This window comes from Salmo salar, chromosome ssa13 (assembly GCF_905237065.1).
Source record: "Salmo salar chromosome ssa13, Ssal_v3.1, whole genome shotgun sequence".
In the NCBI taxonomy this organism is placed as follows: domain Eukaryota; kingdom Metazoa; phylum Chordata; class Actinopteri; order Salmoniformes; family Salmonidae; genus Salmo; species Salmo salar.
The window spans coordinates 13,228,638-13,253,105 of NC_059454.1; the positions used below are offsets into that span (position 1 = coordinate 13,228,638).

Here is a 24,468-nt window from a genome sequence, read left to right on the forward strand (position 1 = left end):
GAGGACAGAGAGAGGGAGAGGGGAGGGGTGGAAGAGGACAGAGAGAGGGAGAGGGGAGGGGTGGAAGAGGACAGAGAGAGGGAGAGGGGAGGGTTGGAAGAGGACAGAGAGAGGGAGAGGGGAGGAATGGAAGAGGACAGAGAGACAGGCAAACATTGAAGTCTTTTGATTGCAAATGCGCCTCTCCCTCCCTCCGTCCCCCTCTCTCTCTTTCTCTCACCATCTTGTTTTAAAGTAGAATTGAGTCGAGCCGTAGGTGAAATGAGTCACTGCCAGCACGGGAGAGCGAAGGAGAAAGAGAAGGAGAGACGGAGGAGTGGGTATACAGGATGCAAAGAAAGAGGCGCTTTGTTCTGACTTGTGCTTTGTGTTGGCCTTCACCCTGAGATGACTCCGACTCTGTTTGTGCTTGTTTTCATATAGCCTTGAGTCCAGCCGCTCCTCCACACATAAGGGAGACTCCAACCATCCCCAGAGAACCCAACCTTCCATTCACAGGTGAGTGACGGGGGGGGTGGGGTTAGAGACCTGATGAGGAACAGATGCTGAGGGATGATGGTGTTGCTGCTGTGAGAAAGGGGGGTTTGGGGTTGAGGAGGTATCTGCTGCTGTCTCTGTCCTCACACCCCTGCTAGCTAGGCTGAATCCCTCTGGCAGCATCAGTGGCGGCTGCAGAGAACCCTCGCTCACTCTGCAGTTTCACACAACAAAACACAGTAATTTGTCTGGGGGACGGGCAGCAGGGAGCCTGTCAAAAGAGACAGAGAGAGAGAGAGTGATAGAAGAGAGGGAATAACGATGGAGGAGAGTGAAGATTGAAAGGGTTGAACATGGGATGTGGGGCTGTTGGTCGGTCGATGTGGGGCTGTTGGTCGGTCGATGTGGGCTGTTGGTCGGTCGATGTGGGCTGTTGGTCGGTCGATGTGGGGCTGTTGGTCGGTCGATGTGGGGGTGTTGGTCGGTCGATGTGGGCTGTTGGTCGGTTGATGTGGGGCTGTTGGTCGGTCGATGTGGGGGTGTTGGTCGGTCGATGTGGGGGTGTTGGTCGGTCGATGTGGGCTGTTGGTCGGTCGATGTGGGGGTGTTGGTCGGTCGATGTGGGCTGTTGGTCGGTCGATGTGGGCTGTTGGTCGGTCGATGTGGGCTGTTGGTCGGTCGATGTGGGCTGTTGGTCGGTCGATGTGGGCTGTTGGTCGGTCGATGTGGGCTGTTGGTCGGTCGATGTGGGGGTGTTGGTCGGTCGATGTGGGGTGTTGGTCGGTCGATGTGGGGCTGTTGGTCGGTCGATGTGGGCTGTTGGTCGGTCGATGTGGGGCTGTTGGTCGGTCGATGTGGGGCTGTTGGTCGGTCGATGTGGGCTGTTGGTCGGTCGATGTGGGCTGTTGGTCGGTCGATGTGGGCTGTTGGTCGGTCGATGTGGGGCTGTTGGTCGGTCGATGTGGGCTGTTGGTCGGTCGATGTGGGGTGTTGGTCGGTCGATGTGGGCTGTTGGTCGGTCGATGTGGGGCTGTTGGTCGGTCGATGTGGGGCTGTTGGTCGGTCGATGTGGGGTGTTGGTCGGTCGATGTGGGCTGTTGGTCGGTCGATGTGGGGCTGTTGGTCGGTCGATGTGGGCTGTTGGTCGGTCGATGTGGGCTGTTGGTCGGTCGATGTGGGGCTGTTGGTCGGTCGATGTGGGCTGTTGGTCGGTCGATGTGGGGCTGTTGGTCGGTCGATGTGGGCTGTTGGTCGGTCGATGTGGGCTGTTGGTCGGTCGATGTGGGCTGTTGGTCGGTCGATGTGGGCTGTTGGTCGGTCGATGTGGGGCTGTTGGTCGGTCGATGTGGGCTGTTGGTCGGTCGATGTGGGGCTGTTGGTCGGTCGATGTGGGGCTGTTGGTCGGTCGATGTGGGCTGTTGGTCGGTCGATGTGGGCTGTTGGTCGGTCGATGTGGGCTGTTGGTCGGTCGATGTGGGCTGTTGGTCGGTCGATGTGGGGCTGTTGGTCGGTCGATGTGGGCTGTTGGTCGGTCGATGTGGGGCTGTTGGTCGGTCGATGTGGGCTGTTGGTCGGTCGAAATGGCTTTGTTATGGAAGGTTTGGGAATCACTTCCTTTTAGGTGGTTGTAGATTTTTGATAATTCTCTCTCTCTAACTCTCTCTCTCTAATGCTTTCTCTCCTCTCACCCCAATCTCTTTCATGAGCGTTTGGATCGTTCCTCTACATTCCTGTGATAGAGATCACATGCCCAGTTTAGATCCCTCCGGCTCTAGTCACTCTGCCTGTCCTGCAGACACACTGGTAAAAGGTCAGTTCTGTAGAGGAAACGCCAGAGGAACTTTGAGTGTTCCATTAAAGAGAGAGGAAGGGAACACGTGGGCTGAGGGTGCGTGGGAGACAGAGAGAGAGATAAAGAGATATAAACAGGAAAGAAAAAGAGAAGGCCAGATCATTGTCACATTATTCACTCCCATAGTTTTTTCTTCTTCTGTTGTGTTCTTACCGGTGTTGTCCAATGAGAGAGCTGGAAAGTTGCTCAACAAATCATGCCCACTCAGCAGGTAACACTAATGGAACGTCTCATCCACTCCAAGATCTAATTCATCATTCGCTTTCATTTCCTCTCGGTTTGTTTTCCCTTTCTGTCAGAGAGATGAACTATTTCGCCATGGCTTGTCCCATAGGGACGTTCGGTATGTAGGCAGTCAGTCTCCAGGCAACTCATGTACTGTATGTTCTCTGAGAGCTAGACTAGCCAACCTGCTCAGACAAATGCAATTGTTTTCTTAGATTCAGAAATGACAGGATCAACACGTCATCATACTGTAGCTTTGGAATGGTCTTTTCACTGCCACACTGCAGGAGTTTGTTAACTCAGCAACTCTTGTCTGAGCTGCGGAAACACACAATTATTCATTTTGCTGTAAATGTCAGATTGACATAAAACAAATATGGAACATCTCAACCTCAGTACAGATCCAAGGATGGGCTGCTAGGTTTCTGCGTTGTCTGTTGTTGGACTGCCAGACCACACAAATGTATTGTTTGGCTGTTCAAACAACGAGGAGAGACGACCGACTGAACGCCACGTGTTTAATATTCACAGCAGAATGTTTGATCTCATATGCAAGCGCTCGCTCCGTCCGTCCTGATGCACTTCAAATGTTGCAATTTATAGACACCGACCGGCGTCTGAAATCTTTGTCATACATTAAACACAACCCGTTACTCACATATTGAAACATAAATGACTAGTGATGACGTAGTCAACCATCTGTGAAACACAGAACGATACATCAAGAGGAATTGATCACGTCACTTATGTCCTCTCTTCTCACGTGCCTCCTCACCTACACTGATCCTAGACCTGCCGATCAACAGAAAGTGCAATATTAGTCAATAAATATATCAATCAATCAAACAGAGTATATTTTATAACGCACTTTATACATCAGCAGTTGTCACAAAGTGCTTTACAGATCCCCAGTCTAAAGCCCCAAATAACAAGCTAGTAGTCTCTCTGTAGTCCTACATGGCTGACACCCAGTGGGTTCTGACACCGTTTGAAAAACACTATTTCCAAAGTGGAGGAGAAAGGTATTCCTCCACAAAGGCCCCGCTACAAAAAGAGACAGACTAGTTTCTCTACGATGGAAACAGTGACGTTGTTTTTATTTGTTAGAGGATGGGTTCTGATTGGCCCAGGGGACCATGTCCTCTCACTGTGACGTTTCATTCAAAGTTCCGTTGAAAAATAATTGAATGTTTATTTCAGAGTCACATCTCCCTCTTCACCGCTCACTAATCCAACATGAATTTATTTTAGTGGTTAATCTTAGAGTAAATTCGTTAAGAAATTAAACTCCCTCCCTAGAGCATGTCTTCAAAGTCTGTCTGCACCTAAAAATAACTGAGATGTGTGTGTGTGACTCTGTATGTCCATAGACAGTATATTATTGACATGTATTGATCTAGCGGTCATTTTCAGTGGACCCTTGATCATATTATTGCAGTTAGAGAATATAAATAGCAATGGATCTTCAACAATAGCACATGAACTACTGACCTGACCTTTCTGGTTTGTTTTCCAATGATGCATATTTTCTCTCGAACCTCCCAGGGCTTGGTGGAGAAAATTGGGCAACCCATGTTCCCCTGTCCTCTGGACGGCTGCCTGGAGGTGCGGGGAGAGGGTAGTTGATTACATGGGGCTGGGCTAGTATCAGGTGACAGGGGAGTAGGTAGAGGGAGTGAGAGGAGCACCCTGTCCTGCTATCCTGTGTATATTTCAGTGGGCTGGCGGGGTGGGGTCTCACCAGAGGACTGACCCCTCCTGATGTACTGCTTGTGTTACTATTGGGACCTATACAGATTTATTAACCCAGGCTCAATTTGTCATGGTAGTAGCACAGCTCTGGGGCTGCCGTGGAGACAGGACCTCATCCATTACCCCGGAGACCATCCCCACGGCAACACTGCTGACTCCTCATACACCAGCACTATGGACATATTCTCTCATACAATCATAGATATTCAGTACCAGTCAAAAGTTTGGAGACACCTATTCATTCAAAGGTTTTTCTTAATTTTTTACTATTTTCTACATTGTAGAATAACAGTGAAGACATAAAAACTATGAAATGACGCATATGGAATCATGTAGTAACCAAAAAAGTGCTAAACAAATCAAAATATATTTTATATTTGAGATTCTTCAAAGTAGCCACGCTTTGCCTTGATGACAGCTTTGCACACTCTTGGCATTCTCTCAACCAGCTTCACCTGGAATGCTTTTCCAACAGTCTTGAAGGAGTTCCCACATATGCTGAGTATTTGTTGACTGCTTTTCCTTCAGTCTGCGGTCCAACCCGTCCCAAACCATCTCAAATGGGTTGAGGTCGGGTGATTGTGGAGGTTAAGTCATCTGATGCAGCACTCAATAACTCTTACACAGCCTGGAAGTGTGTTGGATCACTGTCCTGTTGAAAAACAAATGATAGTCCCTCTAAGCGCAAACCAGATGGTGGTAGCCATGCTGGTTAAGTGTGCCTTGAATTCTGAATAAATCACAGACAGTGTCACCAGCAAAGCACCCCCACACCATCACACCTCCTCCTCCATTTTTCACGGTGTGAAGCACACATGCGGAGATCATCCGTTCACCTACTTTGCGTATGACAAAGACACGGCGGTTAGAACCAAAAATCGCACATTTGGACTCATCAGACAAAAGGACAGATTTCCACCGTTCTAATGTCAATTGCTTATGTTTCTTGGCTCAAGCATGTCTCTTCATCTTATTGGTGTCCTTTAGTAGTGGTTTCTTTGCAGCAATTCAACAATGAAGGCCTGATTCACACAGTCTCCTCTGTGAACTATTTATTTGGGCTGCAATTTCTGAGGTGCAGTTATCTCTAATGAACTTATCCTTTGCAGCAGAGGTAACTCTGGGTCTTCCTTTCCTGTGGCGGTCCTCATGAGAGCCAGTTTTATCATAGCACTTGGTGCTTTTTGCGACTGCCCTTGAAGAAACTTTCAAAGTTCTTGAAATTTTCCGTATTGACTGACCTTCATGGCTCCTAAGGATCGGTCCCTTTTTTTAAATATTTATCCTAAAATGACATACCCAAATCTAACTGCCTGTAGCTCAGGCCCTGAAGCAAGGATATGCACTTTCTTGGTACCATTTAAAAGGAAACACTTTGATGTTTGTGGAAATGTGAAAAGAATGTAGGAGAATATAACACATTATATCTGGTAAAAGATAATACAAAGAAAAAAAAAACGTTTTTTTTTTGTACCATCATCTTTGAAATGCAAGAGAAAGGCCATAGTCTATTATTCCAGCCCAGGTGCAATTTAGATATTGGCCTCTAGATGGCAGCAGTGCATGTGCAAAGTTTTAGCCTGATCCAATGAACCATTGTATTTTTGTTCAAAATGTTGTATCAAGACCACCCAAATGTGCCTAATTTGTTTATTAATAACTTTTCATGTTCAAGACTGTGCACTCTCCTCAAACAATAGCATGGTATTCTTTCACTGTAATAACTACTGTAAATTGGACAGTGCAGTTAGATTAACAAGAACTTAAGCTTTCTGCAAATATCAGATATGTCTATGTCCTGGGAAATGTTCTTGTTACTTTCAACCCCATGCTAATCGCATTAGCCTACGTTAGCTCAACCGTCCCGCAGGGGACCAACCAATCCTGAAAAAGTTTTAAAGTAATGATGGACTGTAGTTTCTCTTTGCTTATTTGAGCTGTTCCTGCATAATATGGACTTGGTCTTTTACCAAATAACGCTATCTTCTGTATACCACCCCTACCTTGTCACAACACAACTGATTGGCTCAAACACATTAAGAAGGAAATACATTTAAAAAAATGTACGTTTACCAAGGCACACCTGTTAATTGAAATGCATTCCAGTTGACTAACTCATGAAGCTGGTTGAGAAAACGCCAAGAGTGTGGAAAGCTGTCATTATACTTTGAAGAATTCAAATATAAAATCTATTTTGATATTTTTAACACTTTTTTGGTTACTACATTATTTTATATGTGTTATTTCAGAGTTTTGATGTCTTCACTATTATTCTACAATGTAGAAAATAGTAAAAATAAAGAAAAAGCCTTGAATGAGTCGGTGTGTCCAAACTTTTGACTGGTACTGTATCTGGCCTGTGGTACAGTACATATCTGTCACTGTGGTACAGTACATATCTGTCACTGTGGTACAGTACATATCTGGCACTGTGGTACAGTACATATCTGGCACTGTGGTACAGTATATATCTGGCACTGTGGTACAGTACACATCTGGCACTGTGGTACAGTACATATCTGGCACTGTGGTACAGTACATATCTGGCACTGTGGTACAGTAGATATCTGGTACTGTGGTACAGTACATATCTGGCACTGTGGTACAGTACATATCTGGTACTGTGGTACAGTATATATCTGGCACTGTGGTACAGTACATATCTGGCACTGTGGTACAGTACATATCTGGTACTGTGGTACAGTATATATCTGGCACTGTGGTACAGTACATATCTGGCACTGTGGTACAGTACATATCTGGTACTGTGGTACAGTATATATCTGGCACTGTGGTACAGTACATATCTGGCACTGTGGTACAGTACATATCCGGCACTGTGGTACAGTACATATCTGGCACTGTGGTACAGTACATATCTGGCACTGTGGTACAGTACATATCCGGCACTGTGGTACAGTACATATCTGGCACTGTGGTACAGTACATATCTGGCACTGTGGTACAGTACATATCTGGCACTGTGGTACAGTACATATCTGGCACTGTGGTACAGTACATATCTGGCACTGTGGTACAGTACATATCTGGCACTGTGGTACAGTACATATCTGGCACTGTGGTACAGTACATATCCGGCACTGTGGTACAGTACATATCCGGCACTGTGGTAAGGTACATATCTGGCACTGTGGTACAGTACATATCCGGCACTGTGGTACAGTATATATCCGGCACTGTGGTACAGTACATATCTGGCACTGTGGTACAGTACATATCTGGCACTGTGGTACAGTACATATCTGGCACTGTGGTACAGTACATATCTGGCACTGTGGTACAGTACATATCTGGCACTGTGGTACAGTACATATCTGGCACTGTGGTACAGTACATATCTGGTACTGTGGTACAGTACATATCTGGCACTGTGGTACAGTACATATCTGGTACTGTGGTACAGTACATATCTGGCACTGTAGCGGAGGGTGGTGGAGGGGGAGCAGAGGGTGGTGAGAGACAGTATATCACGACTGTGTGCTGGCTTTATGTAACTATTGGAAGACATGTGGTGGTTGGGGAACACTAATCTAAGTATTTGTTAGTCAAACCTTTTACCGTTAAACCTGTTGGGTCTAGGGGGCAGCATTTGCACGTCTGGATAAAAAAAATGTACCCGATTTAATCTGGTTACTAATCCTACCCAGTAACTAGAATATGCATATACTTATTATATATGGATAGAAAACACTCTAAAGTTTCCAAAACTGTTTGAATGGTGTCTGTGAGTATAACAGAACTCATTTGGCAGGCAAAACCCTGAGACATTTTCTGACAGGAAGTGGATACCTGATGTGTTGTATTGAGTTTAAACCTATCCCATTGAAAAACACAGGGGTTTAGGAATATTTTGGCACTTCCTATTGCTTCCACTAGATGTCACCAGCCTTTACAAAGTGTTTTGAGTCTTCTGGAGGGAGATCTGACCGAACAAGAGCCATGGAACGGTGATGTCCCATTAGACACCTGGCGCGCTACTTCATGTTGGGTACCCTCGTTCCAATACGTTATAAAAGGCTATGCATTCGTCCACCTTGAATATTATTCATGTTCTGGTTAAAAAGGCCCTAATGATTTATGCTATACAACGTTTGACATGTTTGAACGAACGGAAATATATTTTTTCCCCCTCGTTCATGACGAGAAGTCCGGCTGGCTTACATCATGTGCTAACGAGACGGAGATTTTTGGACATAAATTATGAGCTTTTTTGAACAAAACTACATTCGTTATGGACCTGTGATACCTGGAAGTGACATCTGATGAAGAGAATCAAAGGTAATGGATTATTTACATAGTATTTTCGATTTTAGATCTCCCCAACATGACGTCTAGTCTGTATCGCAACGCGTATTTTTCTGGGCACAGTGCTCAGATTATTGCAAAGTGTGATTTCCCAGTAAGGTTATTTTTAAATCTGGCAAGTTGATTGCGTTCAAAAGATGTAAATCTATAATTCTTTAAATGACAATATAATATTTTACCAATGTTTTCTAATTTTAATTATTTAATTTGTGACGCTGACTTGACTGCCGGTTATTGGAGGGAAACGATTTCCTCAACATCAATGCCATAGTAAAACGCTGTTTTTGTATATAAATATGAACTTGATAGAACTAAAAATGCATGCATTGTCTAACATAATGTCCTAGGAGTGTCATCTGATGGAGATTGTAAAAGGTTAGTGTATCATTTTAGCTGGTTTTATGGTTTTGGTGACCCTGTCTTTGACTTGACAAAACATTACACACAACTCTTGTAAATGTACTGTCCTAACATACTCTAAATTTATGCTTTCGCCGTAAAACCTTTTTGAAATCGTAAAACGTGGTTAGATTAAGGAGATGTTTATCTTTCAAATGGTGTAACATAGTTGTATTTTTGAAAAATTTGAATTTTGACATTTATTTGGATTCAAATTTGCCGCTCTTGAAATGCACCTGCTGTTGATGGAGTGCACCACGGGTGGCACGCTAGCGTCCCACCTAGCCCCAAGAGGTTTTTAATATAGTTACTCTGATACATTACCTGCCCCCACAGCCAATCAATCTGTTTAATGACAACAGTTCCACCTGGAAAGCAAAAGCCTGAGAATGACAATTTGTATGCTGATAATATATAATATAATGAAGCTCTGGTCATACAAAACAAATATCATCAGTGATAACTGGTCTTGGTTCCTCAAGCCTGCCTAGATGCACTGAGTCTGAGACTTTCTGCCTACTAAGTTTCTCAACCTTTTCCTCCACCCTATCCACTCAACCCCTGTCAATCACAAACCTCCTATTAAAGTCAAATTGCTCAGCTTTTTTAGTAATAAACATGTGCTGAGGTTTATTCAGTCAATGGAACCCTACACTTTGGGAGAGCAAGCAAGAATAGGCCCAGAGAATAAGACTCTTCTAGTCTAGTATTTTTTTATCTCTTTGTCCATAAAGAAAAGTGAAAACAATTTGGCTTTCTCTGTAACTGGTGTGAATCGGCTAGCTTGTTATGAGCCGATAGACCACTCAATGAAATCATATTCCATAGTTTCTCCATTGTCTTGAGAGTCTGCGACGTACCAACGATCCCGCAGTGGATTGCCGATGCCTTATTCCCCGATGGAGAGCTCTGTGAGGTGTTTCCATAGCTGCGGAGCGGAACTTGTCATGTGATCGGGCTGTAGCGTTAAGGATCTCTCCTTCCTCTTCGGTGTTGCTGCTTCCCCACAGGTTGAAGGGCTGCCACCACGGACGGCTCTAAGGGAACCACTCTGTAGAATAATAGTCAGTGGCTGTCTCTGTTTTCATCTGCTTATTTTACTCCAATTGCAGGATGTACACTTGACTTGCAGTACAGGGGCAGAGAGAAAATCATGGCGGTGTCCATACTAAGTTATCCCTGCAGAACGTGTCACAATGGTTAACGACATTATTATGTGCTGCAGTTCTTTTGCTCACACACATACATTAAAACTGAGTCTACACACACACACGCACACACACACACACACACACACACACACACATTTATACTGAGTCTACACACACACACACACACATACATTTATACTGAGTCTACACACACACACACATACAATCATCATATACTTACCCCTATACATATCTCTCTCCATCACTCCAGTATCCCTGTACATTGTTAATATGGTACTGGAACTAACCCTGTATATAGTATACTTACTTACTTTCTTGTGTTTTTCTTATTTTTATTTCTTGTGTGTTTTTGTTGTACCTTATGATATTTTTGGTATGACATTGTCATTGTTGGTTTTAGAGCTGGCAAGAAAAGGCATTTCACTGTACTTGTGCACGTGCCATTGAAACTTGGATCTTCTGACACATTCCACTTCCCTGAAACTGTTCAACATCACAGTTCCATTTGGATTGGCCACACATTACCGACTACCCAAAATATTTTAAACATTCTATCGAGAGAGGGTGACGATGAGTAATGGGTTTAATATCATCAGAGCATTGTTTTTCTTCAGTAAAACACACCATAAAAGTCCCATACCCGAATATAACATGACTAATGTATATGTTTCTACATGGAGATTTATACAGCCACTTAAAGCACAATAAAACGTGTCGCCTCAAGGGAAAATAAGCCCATCCCCGCGATCTCACATGGCTTAATTGCAGAACTGTTTTTACACACATGCATGCACACTGCCTCGTGTGGAAACCTACCATGTTAGTGTTACTAAACATGTGGTCTCACTTCGATCCTCCTCCTCCTCTGTGTTATTGTGGTCGAACTAAATCATGTATTAGAAAATCTTTCTGTAATGAAACACTTTTGCTGGGAGGTGTAGAAAATCTGTCTGAAGTGACAAGATGGAAATATTTGAATAGCAAAAGCGAGTAAAGCTCTGAAGACATCCAGCATAGTTTTGGATTGCTTTTGTCTAATTCTGGACCAGTATATTTGAATCGTTAACTGATAACTACAAAAAGCGTGGAGAACGATAACGAGAGCTATTGTTTGTATCACTTTCAGAGCAATGTTTTCCCTGTCCCTTCGACTATAAAACTTTGACAACCAATCAAAAACGTGTTCTATAGAAGTGTTCTTGGTTGTAGGTGCGCGATGCTGCTTGGAGTGGTGAGAAGGCAGAGCACACGGTAAACTTGCCTGGATAACTGGTCATGTGTGAGCATATTGGTGGGTGGCCACTTTAATTATAGGACGACTTGGGAGAATGATGATCCACCACAAACAGAGCATGAGAAGGTCATATTTTCCGATGGCAGCCCTATCTTGTAAACTGTCGAGAATAGACCCATAACTGCTCCAAAAGGTTGCTTCATCAGACCTAGGCTGTACACAGTTATTTCGGCATGAATCATTCAAAACAGATCGTTTGAGCGGTTTTCAAATTACCCTCTACATCACTGCAGTTTACAGCCCTAGACAATAATTGTGTACTCACAATAATACATTCCTCATTGCATTGTGTTGTTGTAGCCTAGGTAGAATAATTTTTTTCTTGTCTAAAAACTTAGGCCTAATCAATAGTGGACCTGTGCATGTTTGTTGTGCGGCACTGCAGAGTGCAGCCTGGAGGAACGCACAGATCTGCCATTTCATAATCTTTTTTTGTTGCACTTTGACAGGTAAATATTTATAGCCATACTGTTTAGCCAATGAATGACCCGATATCAATCGAATATTTAGCTTGTTACTACGGCTACTCATCTCTAGCCTCTCGCTTCCAGCTGTTCCCGTGCGCTATACCATCTTCGCTATTCCTCTTCACGTGAAATCCCAGGAAAAGCAATAGGACATTTATTTTGATACTTTTTTATACCATGCCTAATAGCCTTTTCGTGGAGACAAGCAGGCTTACTCTTGCTAATTACTGAATGTAAAACAGGCTTAGGCCAAATTAACTGTCAGGGAAAGTTAAGTAGAGCTACCGAGTGGCGCAGCGGTATGAAGGACTGCATCTCAGAAAAGTGGTGAGGAGGGAAGTGGTGAGGAGGGAAGTGGCGAGGAGAGGAGAAAAGTGGAGAGGAGATGAGAGGAGAGAGAAGCTCTGTGTGCCACAGACAGGAGCACAGAACCCTTTACAAGCTAACGCAGTAGAGAAGAGGTGGTGAGGAGAGAAGAGAAGTGGTGAGGAGAGGAGAGAAGTGGTGAGGAGAGGAGAGAAGTTGTGAGGAGAGGAGAGAAGTGGTGAGGAGAGAAGAGAAGTGGTGAGGAGAGGAGAGAAGTGGTGAGGAGAGGAGAGAAGTGGTGAGGAGAGGAGAGAAGTGGTGAGGAGAGAAGAGAAGTGGTGAGGAGAGGAGAGAAGTGGTGAGGAGAGGAGAGAAGTGGTGAGGAGAGGAGAGAAGTGGTGAGGAGAGGAGAGAAGTGGTGAGGAGAGGAGAGAAGTGGTGAGGAGAGGAGAGAAGTGGTGAGGAGAGGAGAGAAGTGGTGAGGAGAGGAGAGAAGTGGTGAGGAGAGGAGAGAAGTGGTGAGGAGAGGAGAGAAGTGGTGAGGAGAGGAGAGAAGTGGTGAGGAGAGGAGAGAAGTGGTGAGGAGAGGAGAGAAGTGGTGAGGAGAGGAGAGAAGTGGTGAGGAGAGGAGAGAAGTGGTGAGGAGAGGAGAGAAGTGGTGAGGAGAGGAGAGAAGTGGTGAGGAGAGGAGAGAAGTGGTGTGGAGAGGAGAGAAGTGGTGTGGAGAGGAGAGAAGTGGTGTGGAGAGGAGAGAAGTGGGGATGAGAGGAGAGAAGTGGTGAGGAGAGAAGAGAAGTGGTGAGGAGAGAAGAGAAGTGGAGAGGAGAGGAGAGAAGTGGTGTGGAGAGGAGAGAAGTGGTGTGGAGAGGAGAGAAGTGGTGAGGAGAGGAGAGAAGTGGGGATGAGAGGAGAGAAGTGGGGATGAGAGGAGAGAAGTGGGGATGAGAGGAGAGAAGTGGTGTGGAGAGGAGAGAAGTGGTGTGGAGAGGAGAGAAGTGGTGAGGAGAGGAGAGAAGTGGTGAGGAGAGGAGAGAAGTGGGGAGGAGAGGAGAGAAGTGGGGAGGAGAGGAGAGAAGTGGGGAGGAGAGGAGAGAGAAGCTCTGTGTGCCACAGACAGGAGCGCAGAACCCTTTACAAGCTAACGCAGTAGAGTAGACTTTTCTAACTCTGCAACAATGCAATACAACGACATAATCTGATATGGTGAACCCCAGTCTATTATCAGACTAATGATGTTTGTCATTGAGCCATCTGTCTGTTGTGATGTATGTTCAACTACCATGCATGGCCAAACAGAGTATGTTTTAGTTATTATACAGCAAGGATTATTCCCTTAATTATTAGTATGTATCTGTGTTCCTTCTCCTATCCTCTCTCTGGGGTGTCTGTAGCCCCTATCCTCCCTCTGGGGTGTCTGTAGCCCCTATCCTCCCTCTGGGGTGTCTGTAGCCCCTATCCTCCCTCTGGGGTGTCTGTAGCCCCTATCCTCCCTCTGGGGTGTCTGTAGCCCCTATCCTCCCTCTGGGGTGTCTGTAGCCCCTATCCTCCCTCTGGGGTGTCTGTAGCCCCTATCCTCCCTCTGGGGTGTCTGTAGTCATTATCGTCTTCCTGGGATGTCTGTAGTGTAGAATGGGCCCAGAAGAAGGAGCTGAAAAGGAGGAGGACCGAGCACGCCCCCATTCTCATCGACGGGGCTGTAGTGGAGCAGGTTGAGAGCTTCAAGTTCCTCGGTGTCCACATCAACAACAAACTAGAATGGTCCAAACACACCAAGACAGTCGTGAAGAGGGTACGACAAAGCCTGTTCCCCCTAAGGAAACTAAAAAGATTTGGCATGGGTCCTGAGATCCTCAAAAGGTTCTACAGCTGCAAAATCGAGAGCATCCTGACTGGTTGCATTACTGCCTGGTATGGCAACTGCTCGGCCTCTGACTGCAAGGCGCTACAGAGGGTAGTGCGTACGGCCCAGTACATCCCTGGTGCTAAGCTGCCTGCCATCCAGGACCTCTACACCAAGCGGTGTCAGAGGAAGGCCCTAAAAATTGTCACAGACCCCAGCCACCCCAGTCATAGACTGTTCTCTCTACTACCACATGGCAAGCGGTACTGGAGTGCCAAGTCTAGGACAAAAAGGCTTCTCAACAGTTTTTACCTCCAAGCCATAAGACTCCTGAACAGGTAATGAAATGGCTATCCGGACTATTTGCATTGTGTGCCCTCCCAACCCCTCTTTTTACGCTGCTGCTACTCTCTGTTTAGCATATATGCATAGTCACGTTAACTATACATTCATGTACATACTGCCTCAATTGGGCCGACCAACCAGGGCTCCCGCACATTGGCTAACCAGGCTATCTGCATTGTGCCCCGCCACCCGCCACCCGTCACCCACCACCCGCCAACCCCTCCTTTACGCTACTGCTACTCTCTATTCATCATATATGCATAGTCACTTTAACCATATCTACATGCACATACTACCTCAATCAGCCTGACTAACTGGTGTCTGTATGTAGCCTCGCTACTGTATATAGCCTCGCCACTGTATATAGCCTGTCTTTTTACTGTTGTTTTATTTCTTTACCTACCTATTGTTCACCTAACACCTTTTTTGCACTTTTGGTTAGTAAGCATTTCACTGTAAGGTTGTATTCGGCGCACGTGACAAATAAACTTTGATTTGATTTAACTGAGTGAAGTGTGTGTGTGTGTGTGTGTGTGTGTGGTCCATTCACATTTGTGTTGTGTTTTCACCAGTCAGCCCCTGGCTCTACTGTACCTGACAGACAGACACAGTCCTTGTAGTCCCAGGGGGTCTCTCACTCTGTCCAAGGAGGGCCCGACAATACAGTACTGTACCAGCAGAAGAATAATAAACCTTCCTGTGTTCCTCTCTCTCTTCTCTCTCTTTTTTTCCTATTTCCCCTGCTCTTTCTTTTTCCATTTCTCTGCTCTGTCCTCCGTCTTCCATTGACCCGTGGCTATTTTTACCTTAGATCTGAGGCCTGGCTTTGATTGAGGAGAGCAGTGCATGAACCCATCCTGGCTGGCTGATCAAACTCAGGGGGCCTCAGCTGGGACTGTCCACCCCACCGTACCCCTCACTTCCCTGGGACTGCCCACCCCACCGTACCCCTCACTGCCCTGGGACTGTCCACCCCACCGTACCCCTCACTGCCCTGGGACTGTCCACCCCACCCTACCCCTCACTGCCCTGGGACTGTCCACCCCACCGTACCCCTCACTGCCCTGGGACTGTCCACCCCACCGTACCCCTCACTGCCCTGGGACTGTCCACCCCACCGTACCCCTCACCTCTCTATCCCCTCCTCTTTCTCCTCTCTATCCCCTCCTCTTTCTCTTCTCTATCCCCTCCTCTTTCTCTTCTCTATCCCCTCCTCTTTCTCTTCTCTATCCCCTCCTCTTTCTCTTCTCTATCCCCTCCTCTTTCTCTTCTCTATCCCCTCCTCTTTCTCCTCTCTATCCCCTCCTCTTTCTTCTCTCTATCCCCTCCTCTTTCTCTTCTCTATCCCCTCCTCTTTCTCCTCTCTATCCCCTCCTCTTTCTTCTCTCTATCCCCTCCTCTTTCTCTTCTCTATCCCCTCCTCTTTCTCCTCTCTATCCCCTCCTCTTTCTCCTCTCTATCCCCTCCTCTTTCTCCTCTCTATCCACATCTCTCGTCTTCCTCTTTGTTTTTCCATCTCTCTTCTCTTTCTCTCTTTCTCTGTAGTGCCAGTCTTATTTAATGATGTGGAACCCATCTGACATGTTTTAAAGTGGATGTGAAGCAGATTACCATGCTGTTTTCCATTACCTGCTCTCCTTTCACTGTCCCCCCTCCATCTCTCCTTTAACTGTCTTCCCTCCATCTCTCCTTTCACTGTCCCCCCTCCATCTCTCCTTTAACTGTCTTCCCTCCATCTCTCCTTTCACTGTCCCCCCTCCATCTCTCCTTTCACTGTCTTCCCTCCATCTCTCCTTTCACTGTCCCCCCTCCACCTCTCCTTTAACTGTCTTCCCTCCACCTCTCCTTTCACTGTCCCCCCTCCATCTCTCCTTTAACTGTCCCCCCTCCACCTCTCCTTTCACTGTCCCCCCCTCCACCTCTCCTTTCACTGTCCCCCTCCACCTCTCCTTTCACTGTCCCCCTCCACCTCTCCTTTAACTGTCTTCCCTCCACCTCTCCTTTCACTGTCCCCCTCCACCTCTCCTTTCACTGTCCCCCTCCACCTCTCCTTTCACTGTCCCCCTCCACCTCTCCTTTCACTGTCCCCCCTCCACCTCTCCTTTAACTGTCTTCCCTCTATCTCTCCTTTCACTGTCCCCCTCCACCTCTCCTTTAACTGTCTTCCCTCCACCTCTCCTTTCACTGTCCCCCTCCACCTCTCCTTTCACTGTCCCCCTCCATCTCTCCTTTCACTGTCCCCCTCCATCTCTCCTTTCACTGTCCCCCTCCACCTCTCCTTTCACTGTCCCCCTCCACCTCTCCTTTCACTGTCCCCCTCCACCTCTCCTTTAACTGTCTTCCCTCTATCTCTCCTTTCACTGTCCCCCTCCATCTCTCCTTTCACTGTCCCCCTCCATCTTTCGTTTCACTGTCCCCCCTCCACCTCTCCTTTCACTGTCCCCCTCCACCTCTCCTTTAACTGTCCCCCTCCACCTCTCCTTTCACTGTCCCCCCTCCACCTCTCCTTTCACTGTCCCCCCTCCACCTCTCCTTTAACTGTCTTCCCTCCATCTCTCCTTTCACTGTCCCCCTCCACCTCTCCTTTCACTGTCCCCCCTCCACCTCTCCTTTAACTGTCTTCCCTCTATCTCTCCTTTCACTGTCCCCCCTCCATCTCTCCTTTCACTGTCCCCCTCCACCTCTCCTTTCACTGTCCCCCCTCCACCTCTCCTTTAACTGTCTTCCCTCTATCTCTCCTTTCACTGTCCCCCCTCCATCTCTCCTTTCACTGTCCCCCTCCACCTCTCCTTTCACTGTCCCCCTCCACCTCTCCTTTCACTGTCCCCCTCCACCTCTCCTTTAACTGTCTTCCCTCTATCTCTCCTTTCACTGTCCCCCTCCACCTCTCCTTTCACTGTCCCCCCTCCACCTCTCCTTTCACTGTCCCCCTCCACCTCTCCTTTCACTGTCCCCCCTCCACCTCTCCTTTCACTGTCCCCCTCCACCTCTCCTTTCACTGTCCCCCTCCATCTCTCCTTTCACTGTCTTCCCTCCACCTCTCCTTTCACTGTCCCCCTCCACCTCTCCTTTAACTGTCTTCCCTCCATCTCTCCTTTCACTGTCCCCCTCCACCTCTCCTTTCACTGTCCCCCCTCCACCTCTCCTTTCACTGTCCCCCCTCCACCTCTCCTTTAACTGTCTTCCCTCCATCTCTCCTTTCACTGTCCCCCTCCACCTCTCCTTTAACTGTCTTCCCTCCATCTCTCCTTTCACTGTCCCCCCTCCATCTCTCCTTTAACTGTCCCCCTCCATCTCTCCTTTAACTGTCCCCCCCTCCACCTCTCCTTTAACTGTCCTCCCTCCACCTCTCCTTTCACTGTCCCCCTCCACCTCTCCTTTCACTGTCCCCCTCCATCTCTCCTTTCACTGTCCCCCTCCACCTCTCCTTTAACTGTCTTCCCTCCATCTCTCCTTTCACTGTCCCCCTCCACCTCTCCTTTCACTGTCCCCCCTCCATCTCTCCTTTCACTGTCCCCCCTCCATCTCTCCTTTCACTGTCCCCCCTCCATCTCTCCTTTCACTGTCCCCCCTCCATCTCTCCTTTCACTGTCCCCCTCCACCTCTCCTTTCACTGTCCCCCTCCACCTCTCCTTTCACTGTCCCCCTCCACCTCTCCTTTCACTGTCCCCCCTCCACCTCTCCTTTAACTGTCTTCCCTCCATCTCTCCTTTCACTGTCCCCCTCCATCTTTCGTTTCACTGTCCTCCCTCTATCTCTCATTTTACTGTCCCCCCTCCATCTTTCCTTTTGCTGTCTTCCCTCCATCTCTCCTTTCGCTGTCCTCCCTCCATCTCAGGGTAATAAGAACTCTAATACCCATGCAACGAAGTAGCCTTCTTAATTTACCACTAGATATTTCACAATATGCCCGTCGTCCTCTCCAGGTACCTTTCCTACCAGCCCAAATAAAAAGCTTGTTTTGGGTCTGAGTAGTCATAGATAGTGCTGATGGCTGCGAGGACAACGCCTAACAGTCAGCAGGAACAATTATCTTGGCTGTGTTGTGTGGTAAAGGGCCGCTGTTATTTAAAAGTGATGACTTTACTTCCACGGAGCTCACACATTACTTATAGACATGTCAGAGGAAGAGGCGTTCGGCCAGCCGCTCGGGTCTAGACATGTCAGGAGGAGAGGCGTTCGGCCAGCCGCTCGGGTCTAGACATGTCAGGAGGAGAGGCGTTCGGCCAGCCGCTCGGGTCTAGACATGTCAGGAGGAGAGGCGTTCGGCCAGCCGCTCGGGTCTAGACATGTCAGGAGGAGAGACGTTCGGCCAGCCGCTCGGGTCTAGACATGTCAGGAGGAGAGGCGTTCGGCCAGCCGCTCGGGTCTAGACATGTCAGGAGGAGAGGCGTTCGGCCAGCCGCTCAGGTTTTTACATAGTTTTTCGTCCTCTAAGCATTTTTCTTCCGTGGTCCAAAGCGCTTTGCTCCCAGAGTGCTACTGAAGTGTCTGATCTCTTCATCCCCATGACAGGCGAGCTGAGACACACTCATTCTCTCTGTGTGTCTGCGTGTGTGTCTGCGTGTGTGCGTGCCAGTAGGCCAGTCCCAAGGCAATAGCTGCAACATTTGGCCTTTGTGTTCCTTCTTGTCAAGTTTGAGTACATGATGTATTTGTACAGCAGTGTCTGTCTGTGACTTCATTCAGTTCTTATGCTTTTACACAGCACGGTGTGATCCGTGTAAAGCTACTGTAGAGCTGACATTTTGACTGGCATTTCATCTCTGTCCACCTGAGATATGCAGTCAGCAGAGGAGGGAGGGTTTGGCTGGGTGAATGGGAATGAGGAAGAGTGTGGCCAGAGGGCAGGGAGGGAGGGAGGGAGGGAGGGAGGGAGGGAGGGAGGGTGTGGCCAGAGGGAGGGAGGGAGGGAGTCTGTGGCTGGGTGGGAGGGAGGGAGGGAGGGTGTGAGGGAGTGAGGGAGGGTGGGAGAGAGGGTGTGGCTGGGTGGGTGGGAGGGAGGGAGGGTGTGAGGGGGTGAGGGTGTGGGTGGGAGGGAGGAGTCTGTGGCTGTGGGTGGGTGCGATTAGTTGAGGAGGGAGTCTGTGGCTGGTGGGTGGGTGGGTGGGAGGAGGGAGAGAGGGAGGGAGAGAGGGAGGGTGTGGCTGGGTGGGTGTGAGGAGGGTGGGAGAGAGGATGTGGGTGGGAGGGAGGGAGTCTGTGGCTGGGTGGGTGGGTGGGTGGGTTTGGAGGGAGAGAGGGAGGGAGAGAGGGAGGGTGTGGCTGGGTGGGTGGGAGGGAGGGAGAGAGGGAGGGAGAGAGGGAGGGTGTGGCTGGGTGGGTGTGTTTGTGTGTGCGTTTCTAAATGTTTTAATTGGAAACGCCACTCCAGCAGATCCATTGTGTGTAAACCAGTGAGTGCCTTAATAGGTTGTACACCTGGGGACTATCATGTTGAGGAGATTTCCTCTCAGGAGAAGGGAACAGGGGGAATAGGGTGAGACAGGGACATAAAAAGATAGATAGATGGAGAAGGGTAGATGAGGAGAGAAAGAGAGGTACGGAGGGAAGATCTCCAACCCAAAGGGTCATCCTCATTCTTAATAAAACAGTGGGACTCTGTCTGAGCATACATTTATAGTAATCCCCATATCAAACCTTCCAGACTGTTACTGAACATATGTTTATGAAAGCCACTGTGGTTGGCTAAGACTTTTCTTCAGCAGAGGATTGAACCATTTCATAAAAATGCATTTGTTCTAAATGAATTGAGCTGCCTGTGAGACTCATCTGAGAACCAGAGGAGGGTGAGGGAGAAGAGGAGAGAGAGAGAGAATTAAGTGATGATGTTATGAGCTAAGTTTCCCGATGTGCCCTGTTTTACAATGTTGTTTGGGATCTGGTCTGACGTTATCAGTCTGCTTTTCACTGTTGAGGGAACATTGAATCCTGGCCTTGGTTGAACTCAGCCCCATCCTCTCCTCTGAGTGTGGAACTGGCACACTGCAGCCCTGGCCCTCTCATTGGACGACTGAGATAACCGGCCAATCAGCAGTTGTATAACATCGCCATGGCGCCTGCCAAGCACGGCAGAATGCAGCTGTGTCGCATCGTAAAACATCTAAAATGGCAACAGGTTTTATTTAGAACCCCAAAAGATACCATCTTGTTTTAGGAGAAATTAAGAGTTGTGCATTTTTGCTGTTTTATGAAGCAGAACTGTTGAATCTGGTGCATGGTTTGGTTTCAAGGTTGGGCCAGGGGGGCTGGGAGCATGTGGATTGGGAGGCTCTGTGCCAGGAGGGCTTTGGGGCAGAGGGGGGTGGGAGCAGGTGGACTGGGGGGGCTCTGGGCCAGGGGGGCTGGGAGCAGATGGACTGGGAGCAGGTGGACTGGGAGCAGGGGGGCTAGGGACCAGGGGGCCTGTGTGGCTGGGAGGTGGGAAGGGATAGGCTGATCATGGCCAGTAGTTAAATGGAGCATGTAGTGGCTCAGTGTCAGGCTGTGTTCAACCACTACACACCTCGGACGCATCGCTGATCACAGACACACAGTCAGTCCATCAGCCAATCGCCTTCCACCGTCCTTCAGCATGTCATATCAACCCTTCTGACCTCTCTATCTTGCTTCCTGGCTGCACTTCATACCCTTCCCCTCCTCCTCTCCCTCTTTCTCTCCGTACACCCTTTCTGTTTCCAACATGACCATAAAGTGCCTGCCCTGGTCTCAGTGTGTAGTCCAGATGCCCAGGGGCTCCATTCTACCAAGGTTGTGGCCATCAGAAACAGCCCCGTGGAGTGTCAGTGACCATCTCTGTCCCCTGATAGCAGTTATCATGTCATCTGGAAAGGGTCAGTGTGTAGTGGGGCTGTTAGATCGGCTCCAGGTCCTGACCCTCGTCTCTGGCCCCATGACAATGCTCTCTAATCAGGGTAGGAGGCGTGTGGACGATGGCCCGCTGACGCCACATCCACAGCTCACACTGACACCATCTTCAGCATGGAAATGATGTCAGAGGATAGATAAGAAGAGCAGGAGAGGAGAAAGATGGAGGGGGTTAGAGAAGGACAGCTTTCATATTCCACAGTGTGTGTGTGTGTGTGTGTGTGTGTGTGTGTGTGTGTGGCGCACGCGCGTCTGCAAAGAGTGTGTATGTGTTTGTCTTGTGTCTGTTTTTGCCGCAGATTATAATTCAACTCAGGTCTTTCCAGAGTGTTGGAGGTTCAGTAGGCTACAGGGCATCATGTCCTATACAGGAGCATGTGGTTAACATGCAGCTCACTGTCTCTCTACAACGAGGACAGTCCCTGTATCCAACTCCTTGAGTGACACCATTCTACACACACACACACACACACACACACACACACACACACACACACACACACACACCTCTGCTCCCTCTCCACTACCTCGTAGCAAGAAACACTTTCATACTGTCAAAGAAACTGGGGAACTGTAGATTTCTGTTGTGGCATAAAATAGAAATGGGATTTATTTACTGATTTCTGCGAGAGAGAGAACGTGCAGCACAGAGAGAGAACGTGCAGCACAGAGAGAGAACGTGCAGCACAGAGCGAGAACGCGCAGCCCAGAGAGAGAACGCGCAGCCCAGAGAGAGAACGCGCAGCCCAGAGAGAGAGACGCGCAGCCCAGAGAGAGAACGCGCAGCCCAGAGAGAGAACGTGCAGCCCAGAGACAGAACGCGTATCACAGAGAGAACACGCAATACAGAGAGAGAACGCGAGAATGCGCAGCACAGCGAGAGAACGCGCAGCACAGCGAGAGAACGTGCAGCACAGAGAGAGAACGCGCAGCACAGAGAGAGAACGCGCAGCCCAGAGACAGAACGCGCAGCACAGAGAGAGAACGCGAGAACGCGCAGCACAGAGAGAGAACGCACAGCACAGAGAGAGAACGCACAGCACAGAGATAGAACGCGCAGCACAGAGAGAACGCGCAGCACAGAGAGAACGCGCAATACAGAGAGAGAACGTGTGAACGCGCAGCACAGTGAGAGAACGCGCAGCACAGAGAGAGAATGCGCAGCCCAGAGACAGAACGCGCAGCGCAGACTGAGAACACGCAATACAGAGTAGGAGCGCGAGAACGCGCAGCACAGCGAGAGAACGCTCAGCACAGAGAGAGAACGCGCAGCACAGAGAGAGAATGCGCAGCACAGAGACAGAATGCGCAGCACAGAGAGAGAACGCGAGAACGCGCAGCTCAGCGAGAGAACGCACAGCACAGAGAGAGAACGCGCAGCCCAGAGATAGAACGCGCAGCACAGAGAGAACGCGCAATACAGAGAGAGAACGCGAGAATGCGCAGCACAGTGAGAGAACGTGCAGCACAGAGAGAGAACGCGCAGCCCAGAGACAGAACGCGCAGCACAGAGAGAGAACGCGAGAATGCGCAGCACAGCGAGAGAACGCGCAGCACAGCGAGAGAACGCGCAGCACAGAGAGAGAACACGCAGCACAGAGAGAGAATGCGCAGCACAGAGAGAGAACACGAGAATGCGCAGCACAGCGAGAGAACGCGCAGCACAGAGAGAGAACACGCAGCACAGAGAGAACGCGCAGCACAGAGAGAGAACGCGAAATACAGAGAGAGAACGCGAGAAGGCGCAGCACAGAGAGAGAATGCGCAGCACAGAGAGAGAATGCGCAGCACAGAGAGAGAACGCGCAGCACAGAGAGAGAACACGCAGCACAGAGAGAGAATGCGCAGCACAGAGAGAGAACACGAGAATGCGCAGCACAGCGAGAGAACGTGCAGCACAGAGAGAGAACGCGAGTACGCGCAGCACAGCGAGAGAACGCGCAGCACAGAGAGAGAACGCGAGAACGCGCAGCACAGAGAGAGAACGTGCAGCACAGAGAGAGAACGTGCAGCACAGAGAGAGAACGCGCAGCGCAGAGAGAGAACGCGCAATACAGAGAGAGAACGCGAGAACGCGCAGCACAGCGAGAGAACGCGCAGCACAGAGAGAACACGCAGCACAGAGAACACGCAGCACAGAGCGAGAACACGAGAACGCGCAGCACAGTGAGAGAATGCGCAGCACAGAGAGAGAACACACAGCACAGAGAGAGAATGCGCAGCACAGAGAGAGAAAATGAGAACGCGCAGCACAGAGAGAGAACGCGAGAACGCGCAGCACAGTGAGAGAACGCGCAGCACAGAGAGAGAACACGAGAACGCGCAGCACAGAGAGAGAACGTGCAGCACAGAGAGAGAACGCGCAGCGCAGAGAGAGAACGCGCAATACAGAGAGAGAACGCGGGAATGCGCAGCACAGCGAGAGAACGCGCAGCACAGAGAGAGAACACGCAGCACAGAGAGAGAACACGCAGCACAGAGCGAGAACGCGAGAACGCGCAGCACAGTGAGAGAACGCGCAGCACAGAGAGAGAACGCGCAGCACAGCGAGAGAACGCGCAGCACAGCGAGAGAACGCGCAGCACAGCGAGAGAATGCGCAGCACAGAGAGAGAACGCGAGAATGCGCAGCACAGAGAGAGAATGCGCAGCACAGAGAGAGAATGCGCAGCACAGAGAGAGAACGCGCAGCACAGAGAGAGAACGTGCAGCACAGAGAGAGAACGCGCAGCACAGAGAGAGAACGTGCAGCACAGAGAGAGAACGCGCAATAGAGAGAGAACGCGAGAACGCGCAGCACAGCGAGAGAACGCGCAGCACAGCGAGAGAATGCGCAGCACAGAGGGAGAACGCGAGAATGCGCAGCACAGAGAGAGAACGCACAGCACAGAGAGAGAACGCGCAGCCCAGAGACAGAACGCGCAGCACAGAGAGAGAACGTGCAGCACAGTGAGAGAACGCGCAGCACAGAGAGAGAACGTACAGCACAGAGAGAGAACGCGCAATAGAGAGAGAACGCGAGAACGCGCAGCACAGCGAGAGAACGCGCAGCACAGTGAGAGAACGCGCAGCACAGAGAGAGAACGTGCAGCACAGAGAGAGAACGCGCAATAGAGAGAGAACGCGAGAACGCGCAGCACAGCGAGA

General features: G+C 49.0%; 1 protein-coding gene across 6 annotated transcripts in view; it reads left to right on the forward strand.

The window, feature by feature from the left end:
- Positions 1 to 24,468, forward strand: part of LOC106566486 (extracellular sulfatase Sulf-2) — a 283,200-nt gene that overhangs the window by 40,273 nt on the left and 218,459 nt on the right. For all 6 annotated transcript variants that reach the window (XM_045692954.1, XM_045692955.1, XM_045692956.1 and 3 more), the window contains exon 2: positions 424 to 498. The gene's annotated coding sequence lies outside the window, so the exon portion shown is untranslated. The remainder of the gene's footprint in view (positions 1 to 423; positions 499 to 24,468) is intronic.